Source organism: Macrosteles quadrilineatus, unplaced genomic scaffold (assembly GCF_028750875.1).
Source record: "Macrosteles quadrilineatus isolate MER2022 unplaced genomic scaffold, UCM_ALF_1.0 Scaffold_298__1_contigs__length_111202, whole genome shotgun sequence".
Classification (NCBI taxonomy): Eukaryota; Metazoa; Arthropoda; class Insecta; order Hemiptera; family Cicadellidae; genus Macrosteles; species Macrosteles quadrilineatus.
This window is the reverse complement of record NW_026542891.1, coordinates 84,487-94,224: the sequence shown is the minus strand read 5'-3', so window position 1 is coordinate 94,224 and position 9,738 is coordinate 84,487.

The following is a 9,738-nucleotide window of genomic DNA, read 5'->3' as shown; positions in this document are numbered from 1 at the left end:
GGAGACCCAAAAAATATAACAAATTATCGACCATTATCTTTACTGTCATCATTTTCTAAATTATATGAAAAAGTTGTTTATAACCAATTAGTAACTTATCTAGAAGAAAACCATTTGCATGATGATGAACAACATGGATTCAGACCAGGTAGATCTGTTATAACTGCAGCAGTAGATTTTATCGATTCAATAATAAACTCAGTGGATAAAGGGGATAAAACAGTGGGCATATTTTTGGACCTGACTAAGGCCTTTGACAGTGTCTCACACCAGCTTCTTTTGGGGAAGATCCGAGATTTGGGTGCCGACAGCAGGTCATTGAAGTGGTTTCGATCCTATTTAACTCAGAGATCTCAGTATGTTGAAATGAAGCAATTAAAAAATAACGTTTTTTCAACCTCCTGCTCAAAGTTATCTATTATTCAACATGGGGTCCCACAGGGTTCGATTTTAGGACCTGTTTTATTTCTTTGTTACATCAAAGGAATGCCCGGGTCATTTCAAAACAATATATTTAATAAAATAAGTTTGTATGCAGACGATGCAAGTTTAAAAGTAAGCAGTACATCTGTTTCTGGTTTGGAATGTAACTCTTTGAATTGCCTAAAATCAATAGATGCTTTCTTAAACTATCATCAATTACTTTTAAATTCCAGTAAAACCAACTTTATGGTATTTTCAACAGGTAAACAAAAAAGTCCAATTGATCCAGTGATTAATTTTAAAAATTCTAATCTTAATCAAGTTACTACAACTAAACTTTTGGGCTTAGTAGTTGATGAAAATCTTTCATGGAACTCCCATGTTGACCATGTTGTCAGCAAAATCACATCTGGAATTTATGCAATTTATAGAATGTTTAAATTTTGTTCAACAGATATTTTGAAAAAGCTTTATTTTGCTTTCATTGAATCCGCAATATCATTTGGCATAAGTGTTTATGGTGGAACATCAAAGAAAAATTTGGACAGAATTTTAATTTTGCAGAAAAGAGCATTAAGACTAATGTTGAATTTAAACTGGGATGTTTCCGTACGTGATCATTTCTTAGCCATGGGTATAATGACTGTGTACGGCATTTATGTTTTCCATACCGTTCTTATGACTAAAAATCTTTTGTCTGAAAGTATGTTACCTAAACTAGGGGATAATCACGAATATGGCACCCGGCATAGAAACAAAATTGCTGTTGATGCCCATAGATTGGAATTTTATAACAAAAAACCGTCATGTGCTGGAAGAAAATTTTTGGAAGGGCTTCCAGAGGGGTTGAGGAAAATTGATGATAGTAAAAAATTTAAATCACAGCTTAAAATATACTTAACAGAAAAAGTACTGTATAATTTTGATGAACTGTACAGCTGATATTATGTTGTAAGTTTAAGTAGTTTTAAGAATTTTGACGCCATTCAATGTACATACTTGTATGATTTATGAATAAAGTTATTTTCAATTCAATTCAATTCAATTCAATTCAAGGGGTGAGCCGGTACAGTACAAAGGTGAACTGTACTGATAAAAGTTTGTGGCAGTGACCAGGATCCGAACCCACGACACTTCTGCCTTAAAACATATTCTTATGATTAGTAATATTGTTTGTAAATGTGCTTGAGGATTATACTGTTAAACAGGATTACCTTGGTAACAGTATTGGCTGCTTAGCGTACAGTATATATAGCGAAATGAAAGTAACAAAGCTTTTATTTTAATTATTCTTTTCTTTGGAAGTAACAATTCATGCAACAGTTAGGATAAATAAATCATGAGCGTACCATGTGATCCTAAGTTATTGTTTGTTTTTATTCCTCATCAACTTTGGATATTGATTATAGCTAACACGTTCTAGTTCAACACATCTCTAACATTCATATTAGCTATAATGGTTGTTATGTTCATATAATGGTATATTTAAAATCAAACAACAACAAAAATACTGAAATATTAACACCAATAATAAAGTAGAGATTAATAAATTTCCTTTCAACAGATGAATGGAATATACAAAATCAAAACAATCCTAATCCTTAATTGCAATTAAATATTGTCTATAACAAACTTCCAGACTGTGGCTGTAACTCATTGAATATTGATGGCAACTATTCAAATTTTGAAGTGTAGGAGGGGTACACAAAGAAATTTACATTTTGTATTTTATTGCCTGGCTGTATTTGACTAAAACGTATCCCTAGCCATGTCAGATGTGGTTTCTAACATTAGGAAAAGACACTTAGGTTCGTTGCTTCAATTGATGTATTAAAGCTTTTAATGTCCATAGCTAAGTTTGAAATTTGTATATTTGTTAAATTGTACTCCATAGTTATAGCATATGTACTTACACGTGTACGTGCTGTTTTAGCACTTATATGACTCCTATGACAATCATGTACTATCCTCAACTGTTTGCTTTCAGCTTCAAATGGTGTTTATGATAAATTTGTTTTTGTAACATTTTTTGTATTTCAAGAGTAAGGATTTTCAATTAAATCGGGGGAAATATCTACCCTATTACACTTGAATCTAACCACCCAATCTTGTAGATAAAATAACTTGTCAATGTTAATGCAGCCCTAAAGAGAAAAGCCTAATGTATTACGAGTTATCGCATTGACGAACTTATACTTTTATAAACATTTGAACAACTAAGATTTTTTCATTTAAAAGCCCTTCAAACAAAAAGTAAGTCGTCACCTATTACCATGCCACATACAGTAGGCTAATAGTCTCGTTATTCTCTAAAATATATGTTTATGCTAATGTAGTCAATGTCAATGAATGGAATTCAGAAATCACTCAACGTATCACAAATTCTGTCAACTTGTGTCAAAGTCCAAAGTGTAGTCACAAGCTTGTGAATGCTCAATCAAGACGTTACATGAATAGCAGATCACCTATCGTAAATAATTATGTGTAAAATAGTATAGCATTTTATTGAATTATTTCTTACATTTTATAGTGATTGTAAAAAATCGACATGCTCAACCACTACCATAGATTTCTTATGAATAAAGGATTCAATATAAACATATCAATAAAATTCAATAAATGTCTTATGTAACAAATAAATGGTCTCATAATTTACGATATTTACGAAAATTTTTTTTGATTGTTTTGTAAAAAACATATATGTTTTATAAGGTTGAAATTACGCAGAATTTATCCACGGTTGTATAGCGCAGTAAAGATTGTTTCTAGGCCTGGGTCAAGAAATATAATGGTTACTCATGTTAAAATCACAAGATACCTATTACTAACTCTAGCTTTTATGTTTTTTTCTGCAATCAATAACATAAGTACTATATTGAATTACAACGTATTAATATTAACTTTAATTCAACATGACAGCTTGAAATGTTGTATTGCAACACATTAATCATAGACATTTTTATTTAAAAGTCGTATGAAGACAAATATTACTTTATTAAAGAACGCTCCAAGACGGATCGTTAAATATTTATATTCCTCAAGATATCGTCGCTAAGTAACAATGTTCTTGCCTCCCAACTCCAACATAGTCTTTGTCTTTCGTGATTACTTAGAGGTAGATCTAGTTAAAGTTTTACCTACTTTGTTGGTGTTACATGACAATATTGAAACGTCATAGTTATGATAAAAAGATAGATGGTTGTTAGCACTTTCAAAGACTTTTGTATTTTACAGTAATATGTTTTTGGGATTTTGAGATATTAAGATTGTACTCAACCCAAAACCATAGTTCATAAAAAAAGAGAAAAATCTAATCTCAACATTAGGATTTATTGATAATACATCGTTCAAGATCAAAGAAAACCAATCAGATTTAGTTATTTAAGAAGGGCCCTGGTATACTGTTTTATTGAGAAACACATAGGAAATGTGTACTTTTCCATTTTGTAAATAGATTGATATGAAACGTAAATGACTTAAATTTTGAATAAGTTAATTTTTCTTAAATAAATCAATGTTTGAAAAAGGTTGGTACCAAAAGAGAAAATCGTCTACAGCTAACATGAATGTAGAGGTTACAAGAAAATGATTACTGTCATGTTAATAAAAACTCATTGACAAAATTGATGATAAAACCTAACAAATCATTGTTATCAATAAGAACCCGAAAAGAGGATTATATTTAGTTAGTGATATCTGTGAAAATGAATACGAAACACGGGTAAAGGGGTTGTTATTGCCATCCGTACAAAGACATTGTAATTTTTTATCTAGTGAGTAGTCTATAAGCAATTTAATGATAATCTTAAAGATTAGATGAGTCAGTATTGTACAAAATAACCAATGGATTGCATTGAAGTATTCGGCAAGATGTAGAAAGTTGGGTCACTGGTAGTAAAAGCGTTCTCTAGAGGTCGATATGTCAACGAGTCTCAGTCAAGTTCAAATGTGTTCAGATCACTGACTTGGAGAGCAAGTTTGTAAGGAGTGGAACAATTATGTATATATAAAATCGCTTAATAATGAAATATATAGTAGTTACTATTATAAGTCAACAAACTCTGAAAGGAACGTTTATATTATTAAATTAGTTATCATAACATATTTTAACCTTATTTTACCCTTAATTTTTATTATTTTTTATTTTAAATGAATCTGTAAACAATTCATCGAAAGAAATGTAGAACAGTATTACAGAATATAAATGTTCATCCAATTTGTGTTCAATAACTAAGATAGTGGTTTTCATAGAAAATAAATTAGACCTAAGAAAAAAACTACTGTAATTTAGAAAAAGTATGAAAAGCTAACATGCTTATGCCAAAATATTAGGATCGCAAGCTATACAATAGTTAGACCATAATAATGTACTAAATAAATATAGAGTTTCATAATAAATATAGGGCATAATTCCGTAAGATGTGTGTGTGTGTAATGTAATATAATTTTGAATTTGCGTAAAATAGTGACAACCCACTTAGCAAGAAAATAGCGCGATCGGAACAAGAAACGGACGTTTCTTGTTGCCTTATCAGAGTTTACCAGAGTAATTTTGCCAATATAACCCAAGGTAACGTTTCACGATAAAAACTCCTTCTATCTGAGTCATATTGTTTTGTTATTCAAGATAATTTAGAAGACACAATTAAAGTTACTTTCATGTTATTCAATATACTGGGTGTCCTGTAAGTAAACAGCCAAACTCCGGGAAATGGTTCTATGGGTCAATATAATAGAGAAAATCTAGAATTTTATTCCAAAATCACTTTTTTAACCTAATTCGCTATTTACTTTTTTTCACATTAACATTTTTATCTTTGAACAGTTCAACGGATCAATATAAAACTTTGGATGTTCCCATTTGATTAAGCAAGGTTTTTGAGTTAAGCAAGAAAATTGTTTTTTATTCAATTATTTTATTTTTGTTTAATTTCTATCATGCAATACGATTCTATATTATTGAGAACGGGCCTAACAATGAAAGAAGTATATTGAATTATCTTCCCTTAGCCAAAATAAATTCGATCCGTGAGAGACAGTCCAAAGATTTATTCTTTTAAACAACGCATGTTTGTAACTTTTAAAAAGTAGCAGTTTCACTCCAAGTTGAAGAACAAACTTGTAAAGTCACATCAGTCTCCAAGTAGACCTCACTAGTGTTACTCTGCATTGACATGTGCTCTAAACTTTATATACACGGTAATGCTTTCTGAATAACATGTATACAACTCTAATAAATACTGCATGATTACTGAATTGTATGACTAATTTACATGTTATATCACAAAACCTAATTTTATAGCCGTAAATTGTTATAAAATAAATATTTTCTGTTAAAAACAAAAAATAAAAGTAAGAAGTATTTAACTAAATGTATCCATAATTTTCGAGGTACTATAAGTATGACTGTGTTATCAACATAAGGCATAAGAATATTTTACATGATTTATTTGGTTCCTAATACCTTATCTGCTACTATTTAACTAACGATTATGTTTTCTGTTCTTAGCATAAATACGTTAACTGTTTGGAGTTATAAATAACTAGCTGTACCCGCGGGCTTTGTCCCGTTTAACTTCATAAAATGTGAGCTCGTTCGCATGGCTCAATCACGTCCTGGTTAAAGTTCGTTCGCTACGCTTACTCACCTTTAGGTTGGAGCTCGTTCGCTGCGCTCACTTGCCTTTTGGTTTCAAATTAGCTGTTGTCAAATATAAAGAAAAATTATAGTGCTGGGCTGTTGGTAATCCTTGTAACTTTAATGCTATTGAACATCATAGAACAGAACCAACTTGTTTAATTGAAACAGCTGTTATGATTCATTAATTCCATTTAAATATGAGTACTCATTATGTTAACATGGGAAACTCCAGAGCCACTGGGGTGGAGCCCGAGAGTCCAATCAGAATAAAAACCACTTAGTTTTCCTATTTAATGCCTAAAGAATCAGTGTACCAAATTTCAGCCTCTTAGGTAAGTGGGAAGTGGGAGAATTAGTGATGAGTGAGTGAGTGAGTGAGTGAGTCAGTCAGTCAGTCAGTGAGGGCTTTGCCTTTTATATAAATATATATATAGATTATTTTAAATACGAAAGTGCCATAGTACGTAATTGATGTTTATTAAATTGAAGTCTTATTCGTCTTTTATATCTAATTGTCTATTTTTACTAAACGTAAAATACTCAAGTGAATACAAGGTCTTCTTTCAAGTTTTCTTGAGAAGAATTGTAAAATGAGCGAAAAAAAGCTTAAAAATAAAACTTGGCAACTTAGTTAGATGGGTAAATTGAGTGGTTTATTATTTTTTTTTTTATTCACTTGTGTCATGAACTCATTAAAGTTTACAAAACAATTATCAATTAGCAATTTATTTAATACAAAGAGAACAACTAAATAACAAATAACAATAAAATGTTTAGCTGCATTTATGAACTAGAAAAGTAAAAATTATATTGGAATGGATTCCATTCTTACTGTATAAAATAATTGTCCTATTCTTTTTTATATGATCAATGTTATCTACTCAATTTTCTAAAGGCGAGGCGTAGGAAATCTCTAAGCCATTAACATTAACATTAGGAATAATTTACTACAATATGATATCGAGATACTTTGTTTTAAATGCGTTATTTTAATAATTAAATTTCTTAACTTGGGCAAAGTTTCACCCATACATTGACAGTCCAAGCTCGTAGCCTGTGTACCTGTTGCCAGTGGTCACGTGACACCTGATTTATTGTTCACGATGACGTAACGGGAGGGATATTTAATCGCATCCCTTGTTGTGGCAGCCCTGTTTCTGCAAAAAGCACGAAAGCATTCGTCTTTAAACGAACTATATTAGTAAACTATATATGTTAACAGAATAATTATGTTCTTGTCTCCAATTATCCTTTTTTAGCATTAAAAACACTTTCATTAGTTTAAGGAGAAGGAGGCAATCATCTATCTATGCTTTGAAAAAGATTCAGTTGTACATGTGGAACTGCTATATCCTGTCTCAGACAGATCATCCTTCCCTTATATATATATTTCGTTGACAAATAGAGTCCTACCGTAAATCCCACATCGTATAAAATCAAATGGTGGATATTACACAGTTTTAAATTAATTGCAAGATTTTGTATGTACTAACAAAACAGATGGGGGGAGTGGTTTGCCTTATTCATTTACTGTACTGCCATATACAGGCTAATTGGTCAGAACTGAGGGATGGAAGAGTGTGCGAAAAGTGGAAGCCTCGTCAATAGACTAGGTTAGAAGGTTTGCAGATAAAAGCGAGTTGTTGCATGTATAAAATCACATTGACTACTTATAAAAAAGCATTCATCTTCAAAAGCCGAGGCTTTACTCGACAGAAAAGTGAAGTAGTGTATCGTGGCTGAAAATTCACTGTCTAAAAATTCAGCTGATGCTAGAGAAAAATTTTTGTTTTTACTTTCTTCCCCTTCGCATAGTATATAGAAAGTAACATAGAAAGTAATCATAGAAAGTATTGTTTTCGTATCAATTTTCGGGTTTGAGTTTTGAGTGGATATATCCGTTTTGGTTCCCCCTGAACCCAAAAAAGTGGTTTTTGAAGTGATGTTTGTGTAATATAACGGAAAATCGGATTTTCTTGAAAATGGCCCGAATGATTTTGTTAAAACTTTAGTATGTTACAGTCCTTTAAGTTTTGAACAAAATAGTTTACATCCCATTCCCGTGAAAAATATGATTCTAAAGTTATTACAACTTATGTTATTTTTCCATATAACTACATAAAATAAAATAAATCGGATTTTAGAAAAAATATTGGTTTTGACTAAAATTAGTATGTTATGGTCCTTTAAATTTTTACAAAATGTAACACAACCCATTTCCGTAAATTTTATGGCTCCAAAATTATTGTAATTTATGTTATTTTCACCATAAAAAAACAAAAAAATCTGACTTTAGGCAAAAAGACCGTTTAATTAAAATTAATGTGTTATTGTCTATTCTAAACAAAATGGAGCAACATTGCTGTAACAATTATGGTTTAAAAGTTATTGCGACTTATTTTATTTTCCCCCTTAAAATTATCATAGTTACTCCCACGGCTTACCATAAAAGGTGCTTATGATAAAGGTTGTTGACAAGCTTATGGGAGGAAATATGTATCAGATTTCTGATACCGTTTGTTTTCTTTACTTTTTTGTTCATGTTTTATTTTGTACTTTAAAATGTTCGCTTTTGTCAATGTCTTGAATATTATCTAATCCCCTCTTCATATTGTATACATCTAAATACCGAATTAAGTATGTGAAAGACGGTATGGAATCAAATATGTGTGATGGATATATTGGAACTAAACTGTTTAGTGTTGTATCCTTTTGCTGCACATTCCACCATCCAGGTGGCCCCTGTCAATAAGATCAAAGCAAATAAGATTGACTGAAGTGGCAGATCTAGAGACAAACAAAGCTTCAGATCAACTATAACTATTAATAAACGCAAGTTCACACCCTTATGACACAACGACAATGTAGTAAATAAATACAAAATGTTCTCATTATTACAGACCTATAATTCAAAAGGGAGCTTTGACCGATGTTTTCTGATTTCGTTGGTAGATATTCACTGAGACTGAACATTTCCTGTAGACAGTCAAGCTTCACTGTAAACTTTACTTAATTTAACTCGTCAGGTTTCGTCCACAATTAGAGTGGCTGTGAATGTCTGAGACAACTAAACTTTACCATTACTCTCACCTAACAAAACACGTCCTGCAAAATGAAAATAACAGTAAAAATATCATTTTGTAAACGGTAAGTATTACTACCTCTTCTTTTATGGTCCTAAATCAATAGAAATATACAGGGTGAGTTTTAAATGAGTTCCCCCCCTACTTTTTTCTACATTTCTTAAGATATCAACTCCGGACCACGTCAGATCATTGTAGAGTAGTAAGTACTTCATTTTGACTGGGTATAAATTTTTGGGCGCCATCTTGGATCCGCCATATTGGATACAAAGTTTTTTTTTTCAAACGTAAAGGTAGGGTTCTGACCCATCTTTTTAAACTACATTTTTATGCTGAATACGATGCTGCAATCGGTTTTTAAAAATCTTGATCCATTCTAAAGTTATGAGAACTTTTTATAACATTATTTTAGCCCATTTAACGTTGTGCATTTAGAAATTAAGAACATAATCACAAAATAGTGCTATAAAAAGATTTATGTATATTATGTGGTGTATACTTATCTTTTTCTAGCACTATTTTGCGATTATGTTCTTAGTTTTTTAAATGCACAATGTTAAAATGGGCTAAAAATAATGTTATAAAAAGTTC